The sequence below is a fragment of the Cervus canadensis genome, chromosome 27, assembly GCF_019320065.1.
Source record: "Cervus canadensis isolate Bull #8, Minnesota chromosome 27, ASM1932006v1, whole genome shotgun sequence".
In the NCBI taxonomy this organism is placed as follows: Eukaryota; Metazoa; Chordata; class Mammalia; order Artiodactyla; family Cervidae; genus Cervus; species Cervus canadensis.
The window spans coordinates 4,695,085-4,707,435 of NC_057412.1; positions in this window are offsets into that span (position 1 = coordinate 4,695,085).

Genomic DNA, 12,351 nt, shown 5'->3' on the forward strand with positions numbered 1-12,351 from the left:
TTTGGTCTAAAACAAGAAAAAGTTGGACAACTTGAAAATCGGTGTGTTTTCCTGAAACCATCAGAGAGCTGAATTTGAAGGCAAACTGCCCCCTCAAAATTTGGAGGAAGAGAATCTAGTGCGTCTAGAGAATCATACCTAAATCCTGTTTGCCTGAAACCATACTTTTGTAGGAATTCAAGAATTCTGAGGACTTCTTTGGGGTTGAATATGAGCTAGCATGAGGATGAGAACCTCCTGCAGACCGATTTAATAATGCCTCACACTTCATCACTTTTACCTCCAGGAACCCCACCAGGTTGTCCTGATGAAGAGCTATAAGTTTTCCTCACAGCCACGCCAGGAGAAGGGGAGGCTTAATCCTAGTGAAACATAGATAATGCCACTTCTTCCATTATAAATCCCCATTCTCCAAGGGTGGTGGTGGGGGGGAACTTTACCAGAGCCTTACCCAACCCAAAGAAAGAATACTTCTCTCTCTCTAGCCCATCCGCTAACTTTCCTATTTAAGCTAAATGGTGGAGAAGAGACTCAGAAACTAAGAAACACTTGTGAATGAGAAGCTTAGGGTCACTGGTCCACTAAACGGTTGGGATTTAATTATAAGGCTATAGAAAGCTTCTTCTCTCCTACACTTCACCACCATACCTACGGAGCTCCAGCTTAATAATAGGATCACAACTGGAAGAGGTGTGCAGCTTCTCTCTAAGGTGGAGGCCATAAGACAGTCCAAAACCAAAAAGAGGGGGAAAAAAAGATACTAGAGAAATCTGAAGGCTTTGGTACCTGTAACGACTATACATGCATGCATATCTGACTCTGCAACCTTATGGACTGTAGCCTACCAGGCACCTCTGTCAAATGGAATTCTCTAGGCAGGAATACTGGGAGTCAGTTGCCACGCCCTTCTCCATGGGATCTTCCCACCCAGGATCAAAGCTGTGCCTCCTGGGTCTCCTGCACTGCAGGTGAATTCCTTACCTACAGAGCCACCTGGGAAGCCCAGAACTACAGCACAGCAAATGTCAAACAACAGCCCAGCTCTTAGCCAAATTAGCTGCAAACCTCACCCTGACGGTCTGTTTACCTCAGTTCTTATCATTCTGTACACATCTAAGTTTCAACAAAATTATGAGGTACATTGGAAGATGATAAAAAAAATGGTCTCTGGAGAACAAATAAGCATCAAAGTCAGATTCAGATGTGATGTAGGTATTAGAATCATCAGATAAGAAACTAAAAATACCTCTGATGATTAGATTCAGAGCTTTAATGGAAAAAGTAGACAACATACAAAAAATGGCTAATGTTAACACAGAGATAGAAATTTGAAGAAAGAATAAAAATACTAGAAATCAAAGCTATTATAACAGAAATGAAGAATGCCTCTGATTTTTTCATTAGTAGACAAGACATGGCCAAGAAAAAATCAATGAATGTGAATATAGGTCAATAGAAACTTTGCACTGAAGTGCAAAGAGGGAAAAAAGTAGAACACAGAACAGAGCATCTAAAAACTGAGGGATAATGTCAAAACAGAAGGGAAATCAACCCTGAACATTTATTGGAAGGACTGAAGCTGAAGCTCTAATACTTTGGCCACCTGATACGAAGAACTGACTCACTGGAAAAGACCCTGATGCTGGGAAAGAGTGAAGGCAAAAAGAGAAGAGGGCAGCAGAGGACAAGATGGGTGAAATGCATCACTGATTCAAGGGACATGGACTAGGGCGAACTCCAGGAGATGGTTAGGGACAGGGAGACCTGGTGTGCTGCAGTCCATCGGGTTGCGAAGGCAGGCAAGACTTAGCGACTGAGCAACAACAACATATTTGTAATTGGAGTACTTAAAGAAGGAAAAAAAAAAGGAGTAGAAGAAATAATTGAAGTAATAGTGACTAAGAACTTTCAAATTTAATGACAATATCAAATCACTGATTTAGAAAGTTTGGAGAACACCAAACAGGATTAAAAACTAAACCAAAACAAAACAAGCATTATACCTACTCATGTCATATTCAAACTTCAGGAAAACAAAGACAATGTAAAATCTTGGGGACAAAAAACAGATGAAAAAGAACATTATCTATATAGGAAATAGGAAAAGAAATGCAAGGCTATCAGCAATCATACAGACAAGAAGAGAGTGGACTGGAATATTTAAAATGTTGAAAGAAACCAAAACAATCCCACAAACCAAGAATCCTCTATGCAGTAAAATTATCCTTCACTTGTGAGTGAAGAAGAATAAAGATTTTCTCAGACAAAATCTGGGGAATCCATTGCCAAGAGACCACCTCCACAAGAAATGTTAAAAGTATTTTTTTAGGGAAAGGAAATTATATATGTTAGAAGCTCAGCACCTCATAAAGAAAGGATGAATGTTGGAGAAAAAAGCTCTTTGATTTTCCTTAGTCTTAATTAATCTAAAAGAAATGTTTATAGTAGCATGACTACTTAATAATTGTCCCCTTCATCATTTAAATTATTAAACCAGTCTCTTGCTTTTTTTTTTGTAGATTCCTTGAAATTCTTAAAAAAAAATCAATTCAAATTAAAATAAACCTGTTTCAGATTTACAACCCAATAAATATTTTAGTGTATCATTTGCTTAATATATCTGCATAATTTGTAGTTATTTTAGTGTGCATAGTCATTCAGTAAATAAGTAGGATTCCATATTATGTGTCAAGGGGCCTTCCCTGGTTGCTAAGCGGCAAAGAATCTGCCTGCAATGCAGAAGATGCAGGTTTGATCCCTGGCTTGGGATGATCCCCTGGAGGAGGGCATGCAATTCACTCCTGTATTCCTGCCTGGGAAATCACATGGACAGAGGAGCCTGGCGGGCTACAGTCCATGAGGTCACAAGAGTTGCATAAGACTTAGCAATGGAGCCAGCACCTCCACTATGTGTCAATTTCTGTGAAGAGTGATGGAGACATGGTGATAAGCAAGACAGATATTATCCCTTCCTTTATGGAAGTACACATTATCTGGGGGAATAATAGAAAATAAAGAATAAACACTGACAAAGATGCAGTGCTATTAGAGTGTGTAAGGTAATATAAAGGGACTGAAAAGTATACAGGAGGAGATGATAGCTACTTTCAACAAGGTCAGAGGCATTTTGTCGTTTAAAGAATGACCTGTGAATTGTAACTAGAAGGATTAGGGGGAGAGCATCCTGTGATAAACTGAAGCAGGTGTGTTTTAGGCAGGGAGAACAAGATCAAAGGCACAAACCTGGAGAGTTTTCAGAACAAGAGGAGAGTGGTGTGAAAGGAGGGTTGAGTGAGCTGAGAGCAGTGTCAGAATTGACCAATATATTTAATGTATCAGACACTCTTGCCAACAACAGGGTCATCAAGTATCTCAGGTACATTTAAAATGTATTTAGCAAGCATTGGTCGTTTTCCAAGAACAGAGTAAATACAGCCAGATGGGTGTCCAACTCGAGATGAATATTTCCCCTATACTTGTCATGAGTCATAGCCTCTTGTAGAGACAGTAAGATTCAAAGTGGCTCGTATTACATAAGAAAGAATGATTCTCTCACAAGAGTATTTTTTAAATTAATTTTACTGGAGTAGAGCTGATTTAAAGTGTGTTAGCTTCTGCTATACAGAAAAGTGAATATGTCATACATATACATATATCCAGTCTTTTTTTTTTTCAGATTATTTTCTGATATAGATCACTAAAGAGGTTGAGTATTATTCCCTGTGTTATGTGATAGGTCCTTATTCATTATCTATTTTATATATAGTAGTGTGTATACGTCAATCCCAATTTCTACCCCCTTCACTGGTAACTATAAGTTTCTCTTCTATCTCTGTGACCCTATTTCTATTTTGTAATAAGTTCATTTGTACCATTTGTTTAGATCCCACATACAAGTGATGTCACATATCTGTCCTCTGTTTGACCTCAGTCAGTGTGGCAATTTCTAGGTCCATCCATGTCGCTGCAAGTGGCATTATTTCATTCTTTTTTATGACTGAGTAACATTCCATTTTATATATATATGTACCACATGTTTACCCATGGACATGTTTACTGATGGACATTTAGATTGCTTTCATATCCAGGAAGATGATCTTTAAAAATAACTTGTAGCCATAAATTTTAGTACTTGTTAGTCAGTCATTAATTTAATGTTTCATTGGTGTAGCTCTCGGTTTGACTTAAGATTTTGTGAGGTTCACACTTCTGAGGAAGAGAAGCAGGAAGTCTGGTGAGAAGTTGCTTATGAAAGGTCAGCAGTTGTGCAGGAACAAGCAACCATATTCTCCTCTAGAGGCTCTAACATCGCCCATTGCTTCCATTCATGCTTTTATTTCACCAGCTGGAGAAACATAGAATGGAAGGTCTTGAATTTTCAGATTACTCCCTTGGAGTATTATGTGACAGAAGAACAGATAACGAGGCCATATGGCAACCCACTCCAATATTCTTGCCATGGACAGAGGAGTCTGGGAGGTTAAGTGTCAGGGGACGTTTTACTTTAAGGGATCCAAATATGTCCTCCTTTTGTCTGCTTTTTCTCAAGGACTCTCTATTCCTTATCAGTTCCTGGAAAACAGGAATGAAAAGAGCTGCACGCAGTTCTCAGGACTGAGATTATAAGAAAGGGCACCTGCTTGGATTCCTTTCAGTGACTCCCTTCAGTGACCTTACTTAAATGTAATCTATTCAGTTATGCCTCGCTTACGCAGGGTATGGAATGCTTTCTGGCCCTTTGAAGATTGTTATTTGCTTGGCTTTGTTTTTGCTCAGTTTTTTTACTGCCTAGAGCTGCCTTGTATGAAGATAAATAAACATGCATTTCTGCAAATAAAGCACCCTTGTTTCACTCGAGACTTAGGTCCCCTGAATCCCTCTTCTCGTTGACTTCAGTCCCCAGGTCCCGGTCTACAAAGATCATGACAGTTAAGTCCATAGGGTTATAGAGAGTCAGACACAACTGAAGCAACTTCACATAAACACAGAGAACTCTCAAACCAATAGAAACAAGAAGCATAGCAAATCTGAGATCACAGTACAAGATAAGGAAGTGCTATTCATAGCCAAGTAAGGAAATGTAGTGATTTTTCCCTCACAATGTTCATTATCTTCCAAATGTGACTATTGTAGTTATTGATCTTCAGTAGAAAGCTACTTAACCAATATCTTAACAAACATTTGCTCATCTTTTGAAGGTTAAAAAACTACAAAAATATCTTTTGAGACGTCAAAGTAACCCTAATTGTAAACTTCAAAACAAATACTTAAAAGAAAATGTTCTTAATTTTGTAACTTTTCTGATATATTTACCATGACAGTACTTAAATATTTCCTTTATATTTTTCAAGGACTTTTCGTCTCTCAAATCACTTAATAGTTTTGCTGTTTTTTTACTGTATGCATTACATTTTTGTATAGAAAATTGCTAAGCATATTTTTATGCACTCTTTGGTCATTTCTCATGTCATTATCACTAATATGTTCACCATGATCTTTTTTCTATTTTTTTTTTTGTTGTTGTTGTGTATATAGATTGGGAAATCAACCCTGGATGCTCATGATGAAGCTGAAACTCCAACACTTTGGTCACCTGATGCAAAGAGCCAACTCGTTGGAAAAGACCCTGATGTTGGGAAAGATTGAAGGCAAAAGGAGAAGGGGGCAGCAGAAGTTGAAATGGTTGGATGGCATCACCAATTCAATGGACATGAGCTTGGTGAATGCTGGGGGACAATGGGGGACAGGGAAGCTGGCATGCTGCAGGCCATGAGATAGCAAAGAGTCAGACATGACTCAGCAACTGAACCACAGCAAAATAGATTCTCAAGCTTCCCAGGTGAATCCAGCTGCCAATGTAGGAGACGCAGGAGGTGCTGGGTTGATCTCTGGGCCAGGAAGATCCCCCGAAGAAGGAAATGGCAACCCACTTCAGTATTCTTGTCTGGAGAATTCCATAGACAGAGGAGCCTGGTGGGCTACAGTCCATGGGGCTGCAAAGAGTTGGACGTGACTGAGGCACTGAACTTGCACTCATATAGATTCTCAATGTTTGGGTTGTACATTGAGAGAAAAGCAGGTTGCTTTACCTCCTACTTATCTATTAGTAGCTTGGGCTTGGAAATATCTAAAAACGAAAACTAAACATCTGCTTACAAAATACGTGAGGTTATTTGTCCTCTGAGGTGTCTAGCAATGCCCTTTTAAAATGCAATTCATTAGGAGTAATCCTGTAGATTAGGGAAAGCTTCCATGTCCTATGCATACAGTAATATTTTCATACTGTGGAAAATAGTGACCTTTTCCAAATGGGCGAGTGCCCTTTATGTGACATCTGGACCTCCAGGATGTCATGAGAAGGCAGTTTACTGCCCATGAGGAATGCATATAATGTGTCACATGTGAAAAAAAAAAAAAAAGCTGCTAGTGAGAGGCTGTAGGATGAACTTACAGGATCTCTTCCAAGGTCATACACCCACAGGGCTGACAAGGAACAACACTTCTGTATAGACAGCACCGTGTCAAACACGTCACTTTGATAAAAGTTCCTCATTTAATTCCAGTGAAAAAGCAATGCTGCAAATTGAACATGTGGTACAGTATATAGTTCAGTTGGTAAAGAATCTGCCTGCAATGCAGGAGACCCCAGTTCAATTCCTGGGTTGCAAAGATACCCTGGAGAAGGGAAAGATTACCCACTCCAGTAGTATTCTGACCTAGAGAATTCCAGGGACTGTGTAGTCCATGGGGTTGCAAGGAGTTGGACACGTCTGAGTGACTTTCACTTTCCCATCATGGTATATAGATTAGTCAATCAGCTGGAATTTTTCAGCGTTAGAGAACTAATACAAACAAACCGTATATAGTAATTTAATCTAGTCATTGAGCTTCCCAGGTGGCCCAGGGGTGAAAAATTCAGCTCCCAAGCAGGAGACCCAGGTTTGATCCATGAGTCAGGAAGATCCCCTGGAGGAGGAAATGGCAACCCACTCCTGTATTCTTGTCTGAGAATTCCCATGGACAGAGGAGCCTGACGGGCTAGAGTCGATGGGGTTGCAAGAGTCAGACAGAACTTAACGACTAAACAACAACGACAACAAATCTAATCATTGGATCATTAAACTCTGTGATCCTCAAAAATGTAATCCTACTCAGAATGTTACCAAAAGGGTATGTGTGTGGTCTGGCTGCCTGCTGCTCAAAAGCCAGTTAACAGGCCAGATTGGTGGAAAGGAAAGCTTGCTTTGTTTCAAATGCCAGCAGCCCAATGGGGAGGGTAAGGACATCTGTACAAACGCCAACTATCCCCCCATCCCTGACAAGTGGGGGGTGAGGGATTTTATAGACAGAGTGCGGGAACAGGGCTACATGCAGAAACAGCACAGTCATCTCTAACAGTCATCTTCCCATTGGTTGTCAGTGGTCTGACCAGCATCATCTTGGTTGCTTTAGGTACAGTTAATCTTCAGTTCTAGGGCCCACTTGTTCCCATTTTCTTTGCGGCCAATTCTCAGAATTGTGGCAGTTCATGTCCTGGATTTCCTGGGTGGCTCAGAGGCAAAGAATCTGTCTGCAATGAAGGAGATGCCGGTTCCATCCCTGGGTCCGGAAGATGCCCTGGAGAAGGGCATGACCACCCAGTCCAGTACTCTTGCCAGGGAAATCCCATGGATGGAGGCGCCTGGCAGACTGCAGTCCACGGGGTTGTGGAGAGTTGGACACGACTGAGGTGACTGGGCACAGCAGGCAGAGCGCAAGTCCGGGTACAGTCCGGTCATGGTGCAGTTAACGTTTCCGCCTGGTGTTTCAGTGTCTACAAGACAGCTCCCAGGATATGGCTCAGAATATCATCTAGAGCCCTTGAGAAGGAACTAAAGGCCCTTGACTATGCTTAGTTAGTTAGTTCAGTCGTTCAGTCGTGTCTGCCTCTTTGTGACCCCATGGACTGCAGCATGCCTGGCCTCCCTATCCATCACCAACTATGCTTAATGACTACATTATTATTATTTAGTCTCCTTTGACTGTCTTTCTTTGCTTCTATATTTCTCAAGTCTATGATTAAACTTATTCTTTGACTAAAATTTTCCACAAACAAAAGTCAGGCAGTGAACATTGTGTGTGTGTGTGGCGGGGGAGGCGGGGGTGGCAAAGACTGTAGAGTCTTGCTTCAATTCAAGAAAATTTCTTAAAGTCCCATGTAAATTCATGTAAATGAAACTTAATAGTAAACATCATATTATTATTTAATGCCTTATTGCAGAACTTACAATACTGCCAAGCTTTTAAAACTTTACCTGTGCAATATTGAACAAATGATGTTTTGTTTTCTTAATTACAGCCATGCTGATCAGCTCTATCACAACATGTAAACCAAATTATTTAGCAAAATGTAACACATTTTTTGAACAGAAACTGTTACATTCATATGATCCTAGGAAATAGGCCCACATGAAATTTAAAGCAATAGAAAATTAAATCATGGCATTATGGGACTTCATACTTTCATATGCACAAGTCTTGGTTATCATGTTTTAAACATTTGTTTGACTCTAATCAGCTGATTTTAGACATGAATTTGTAAAGTTTCCTAACTTATAGTAAGCACTGGATCACAGGTGTTTTATTTGTATTTCCTGTACAATTGCCTTATTTTCTTATCTAAAGTCCAGATGCATTACTATTCTCTGGGTGGGGGGGTGGAAATAAACTCAAAATAATATATTTTATTCTTAGAACATTTGCATCTTTTGGTGATTTTTAGAATGAATTGAAGAATTATAAGGATTGCACTATAGAACATATTTAAATGAGCAGAATCGACCATAGGCTAGATTCACTTCTGAATTTAAACCAGAACTTTATTGAAAGTGTTAAAATATTTTTTCCTATGATTCAAAGAAATTGAGTTTACTTAATAAGGCAGTCAGCATAGAACTTTCAGAGGAACAATTTGTTTTTTTCTAGGCACTTAAGGTCAATGGTTTCAAAGGCAAATTGAGAGGATACAAAAAATATTTTGAAGCCTCTACACCTTTCCACTCTTTTTAATTCCATATATGGGTACAAACCATCTCTGGTTACCAAAATAAATAGACCATAGTCAGATATAACTACACAGTAGAAAAGAAAGACCACACAAGGAAATATTATGTGGCCCACACATAACAGATTGCCTATTCTTGTTTGTGCAAAGAGCAGCTGAATTGATGAGCCCTCATTCTCCATTAAAATAGAAGTGTATTTTCCATTTTCTTTGTGAAATTCTTACTAGCTGATAAATATCTGGTATTGTCATTTCAACAAGAGCTGCATCTCGGGGTGATCATGGCCTGCAAGACATACTTGTAATACAAATTTATAAATTGATTATAGAACTGTCTCGATAGCAGGGTGAAAAGACTGCTATATTTTAAAGCATACTTGACATCCTGTTTTTTGTAGAAAAACCCATTCTCTATTACTCTATTTATTATCAGGATAAAGCAGGGCAGCACACAAGCACTTCTGTTTCCTTTCTAGTGGTGTGTGGAGAGGGTGGAAAAGAAAAAAGGCTAAGATAGGGAAGGCTTGAAAGGGGAAAAAAATGTTGCCCAGGTATAGAATCTGAAACTCTGCTGGTGAAATAAAACTTCATGTTGCTGTTGTTCAGTCACTAAGTTGCTTCCAGCTCTCTGTGACCCCATGGACAACAGCACGCCAGGCTACCCTGTCCTTCACCATCTCCTGGAGTTTGCTCAAACTCATGTCCACTGAGTCGGTGACGCCATCCAACCATCTCATCCTCTGCGGCTCCCTTCTCCTCCTGCCTTCAGTCTTTCCCAGCATCAGGGTCTTTCCAATGAGTCAGCTCTTCACATCAGGTGGCCAAAGTATTGGAGTTTCAGCTTTAGCATCAGTCCTTCCAGTGGATATTCAGGGTTGATCTCCTTTAGGATGGACTGGTTGGATCTCCTGTCTGTCCAAGGGGCTCTCAAGAGTCTTCTCCAGCACCACTATTCATAAGCATCAGTTCTTCAGCACTCAGCCTTCTTTATGGTCCAACTCTCACAACTGTACATGGCTACAGGAAAAACCATAGCTCTGATTATATGGACCTTTGTCAGCAAAGGGATGTCTCTGCTTTATTATTTGCTATCTAGTTTTGTAACAGCTTTCCTTCTAAGGATCAGGTGTCATTTAATTTGGTGATGGTGATCACCATCCTCAGTGATTTTGAAGCCAAAGAAAATAAAATCTGTCACTGCTTCCTCAAGTTCATATCTTTGCTTATAATTGCATCTCCAAATGCACTCATTCAATATCACGCATTCAATAACTGTTTTTAAGTTGTTATATGAAGGGCACTATTCTAGGTACAGACTACTATTTATTTGCCAGGGCACCCACACTACTGCTGCTAAGTCGCTTCAGTCGTGTCCGACTCTGTGCGACCCCATAGACGGCAGCCCACCAGGCTCCCCCATCCCTGGGATTCTCCAGGCAAGAACATGGGAGTGGGTTGCCATTTCCTTGTCTAATGGATGAAAGTGAAAAGTGAAACTGAAGTCTCTCAGTCGTGTCCAACTCTCAGCGACTCCATAGACAGCAGCCCACCAGGCTCCTCCATCCAGGGGATTTTCCAGGCAAGAGTACCAGGGTGGGGTGCCATTGCCTTCTCCGCCCATACTACTGAATCTTCTGCATCTAAACAGGAAGTTTATTTACCAGGTGAATGCTTTGGCATCTGGAAATAGAACTCTAATAAGACTTTAATCTGACCTCTTACTCTGAACCTATCCACCCAAAATCAAAGCAATTTGGTATGTGTTTGGTGGTGAGAGGTATTTTCTGGAAAAGAAAAAACTTGCAGAAAGTTGCATGCAAGCTTTTGCTGGCAATGAACTCTTGTCAATGGAGAAAAGTGTCTATCTTAAGAGCTTTTAAAATGCCATGAGATTGTTTTTATTTTACTAGGCACAGCTAATCAGTGACTTTGATAACTGGTGGATACCCAAGGGGTTTTCTTGTCCAATGGATCCCTAACCAGGCTTTGTAGAGACATCTACAAAATAAATCAGGTTCTTGAGTCCAATTACAGGTCTCTTAATATCAGCCTATAAGTGATAGGTCTGGAAATCTGCATTATTTTTTCCCTTCCCAAAAAGCCAAGTTTTGTTTGGTGATAAAGGAACAATCTAAATTCTCCTTTCTAGAGGCTTATTGTTTTCTGGGTTCATAGAATACTGCCTCATCTTATGAAATATGCTTAAAAGATGATAGTAAAATTAACAGTCAAGATTCAAAAACTGGAAAGCTGAACAATTAAAATATACTAAAATAGAAAACCTTACCAGTCATTTAAAATGCATATTAGATTAATAATCAAGTATTATTTTCATATCAAATTGGCAAAAGTAAATATTGGTAGCAATTCCCATGGTACAGAGGTTTTGGTGAATCAGATATTCACTCATTGTATTAGAAGTGTGAATTTGGAAACATGTAGCAAAAGCTCTTAAAATATATTGAGATGTGAGTAGGTTAGAATATTTTTATGAAATAATACACTAGCAAGGATAAAGCATAAAGATGAGCATCATCCAACCAAATCTTTTTGAGTTCCCTTGCTGTCATGGAGATCTATGAAAATATTAGCAATATCTTTTAGGTTTTGAAACCACCTTACATCAGGCAGTGAATAATCCAATCAATTTGAATTTTACATGCTAAATTTTTTAATGGGGGAATTTACATGTGGATATAATCTGCATGGACTCTCCTGGTGGTTTAGCAGTAAAGAATGCACCTGCGAATGCAGGAGATACAAGAGAGTCAGGTTTGATCCCTGGGTCAGGAAGATCTCCTGGAGAAGGAAATGGAAACCCACTCCAGTATTCCTGCCTGGGAAATCTTATGGATAGAGGAGCCTGGGAGGCTACAGTCCACGTGGTTATAAAGAGTCATACATGACTGAGTGACTAAATGACAACAATGTAATCTGTATATCATTTTAGAATAAGTGTTATAGTTCATTTTGAAGAGTTTAATTTATAAAATTCCATCACATAGCATATATTTTTCTCATTTTGCTGACAACCAGACTTGTGAAAACTTCAAGGATAAGAAGGCATTCTTGCTTTGGGAGCCACTAGCCCATTCTTTGGTGTTTGCACCCACAACTTAAGGATAAAAACTCTTATTTCATTCTCCCTCCCCTCTTGCACCATATCCTGGAGAAGGAATTCCATGTCAGTGATTTATGAGTCTCCCACTTTTCTGGAAGTAATCAGAATTAGGGTAACATCTGGAACAGGAGTGTTTGAAAAATACAAGTAAAATTTCATGAGAAGGTTGAAGAGTATTTTCATTGGC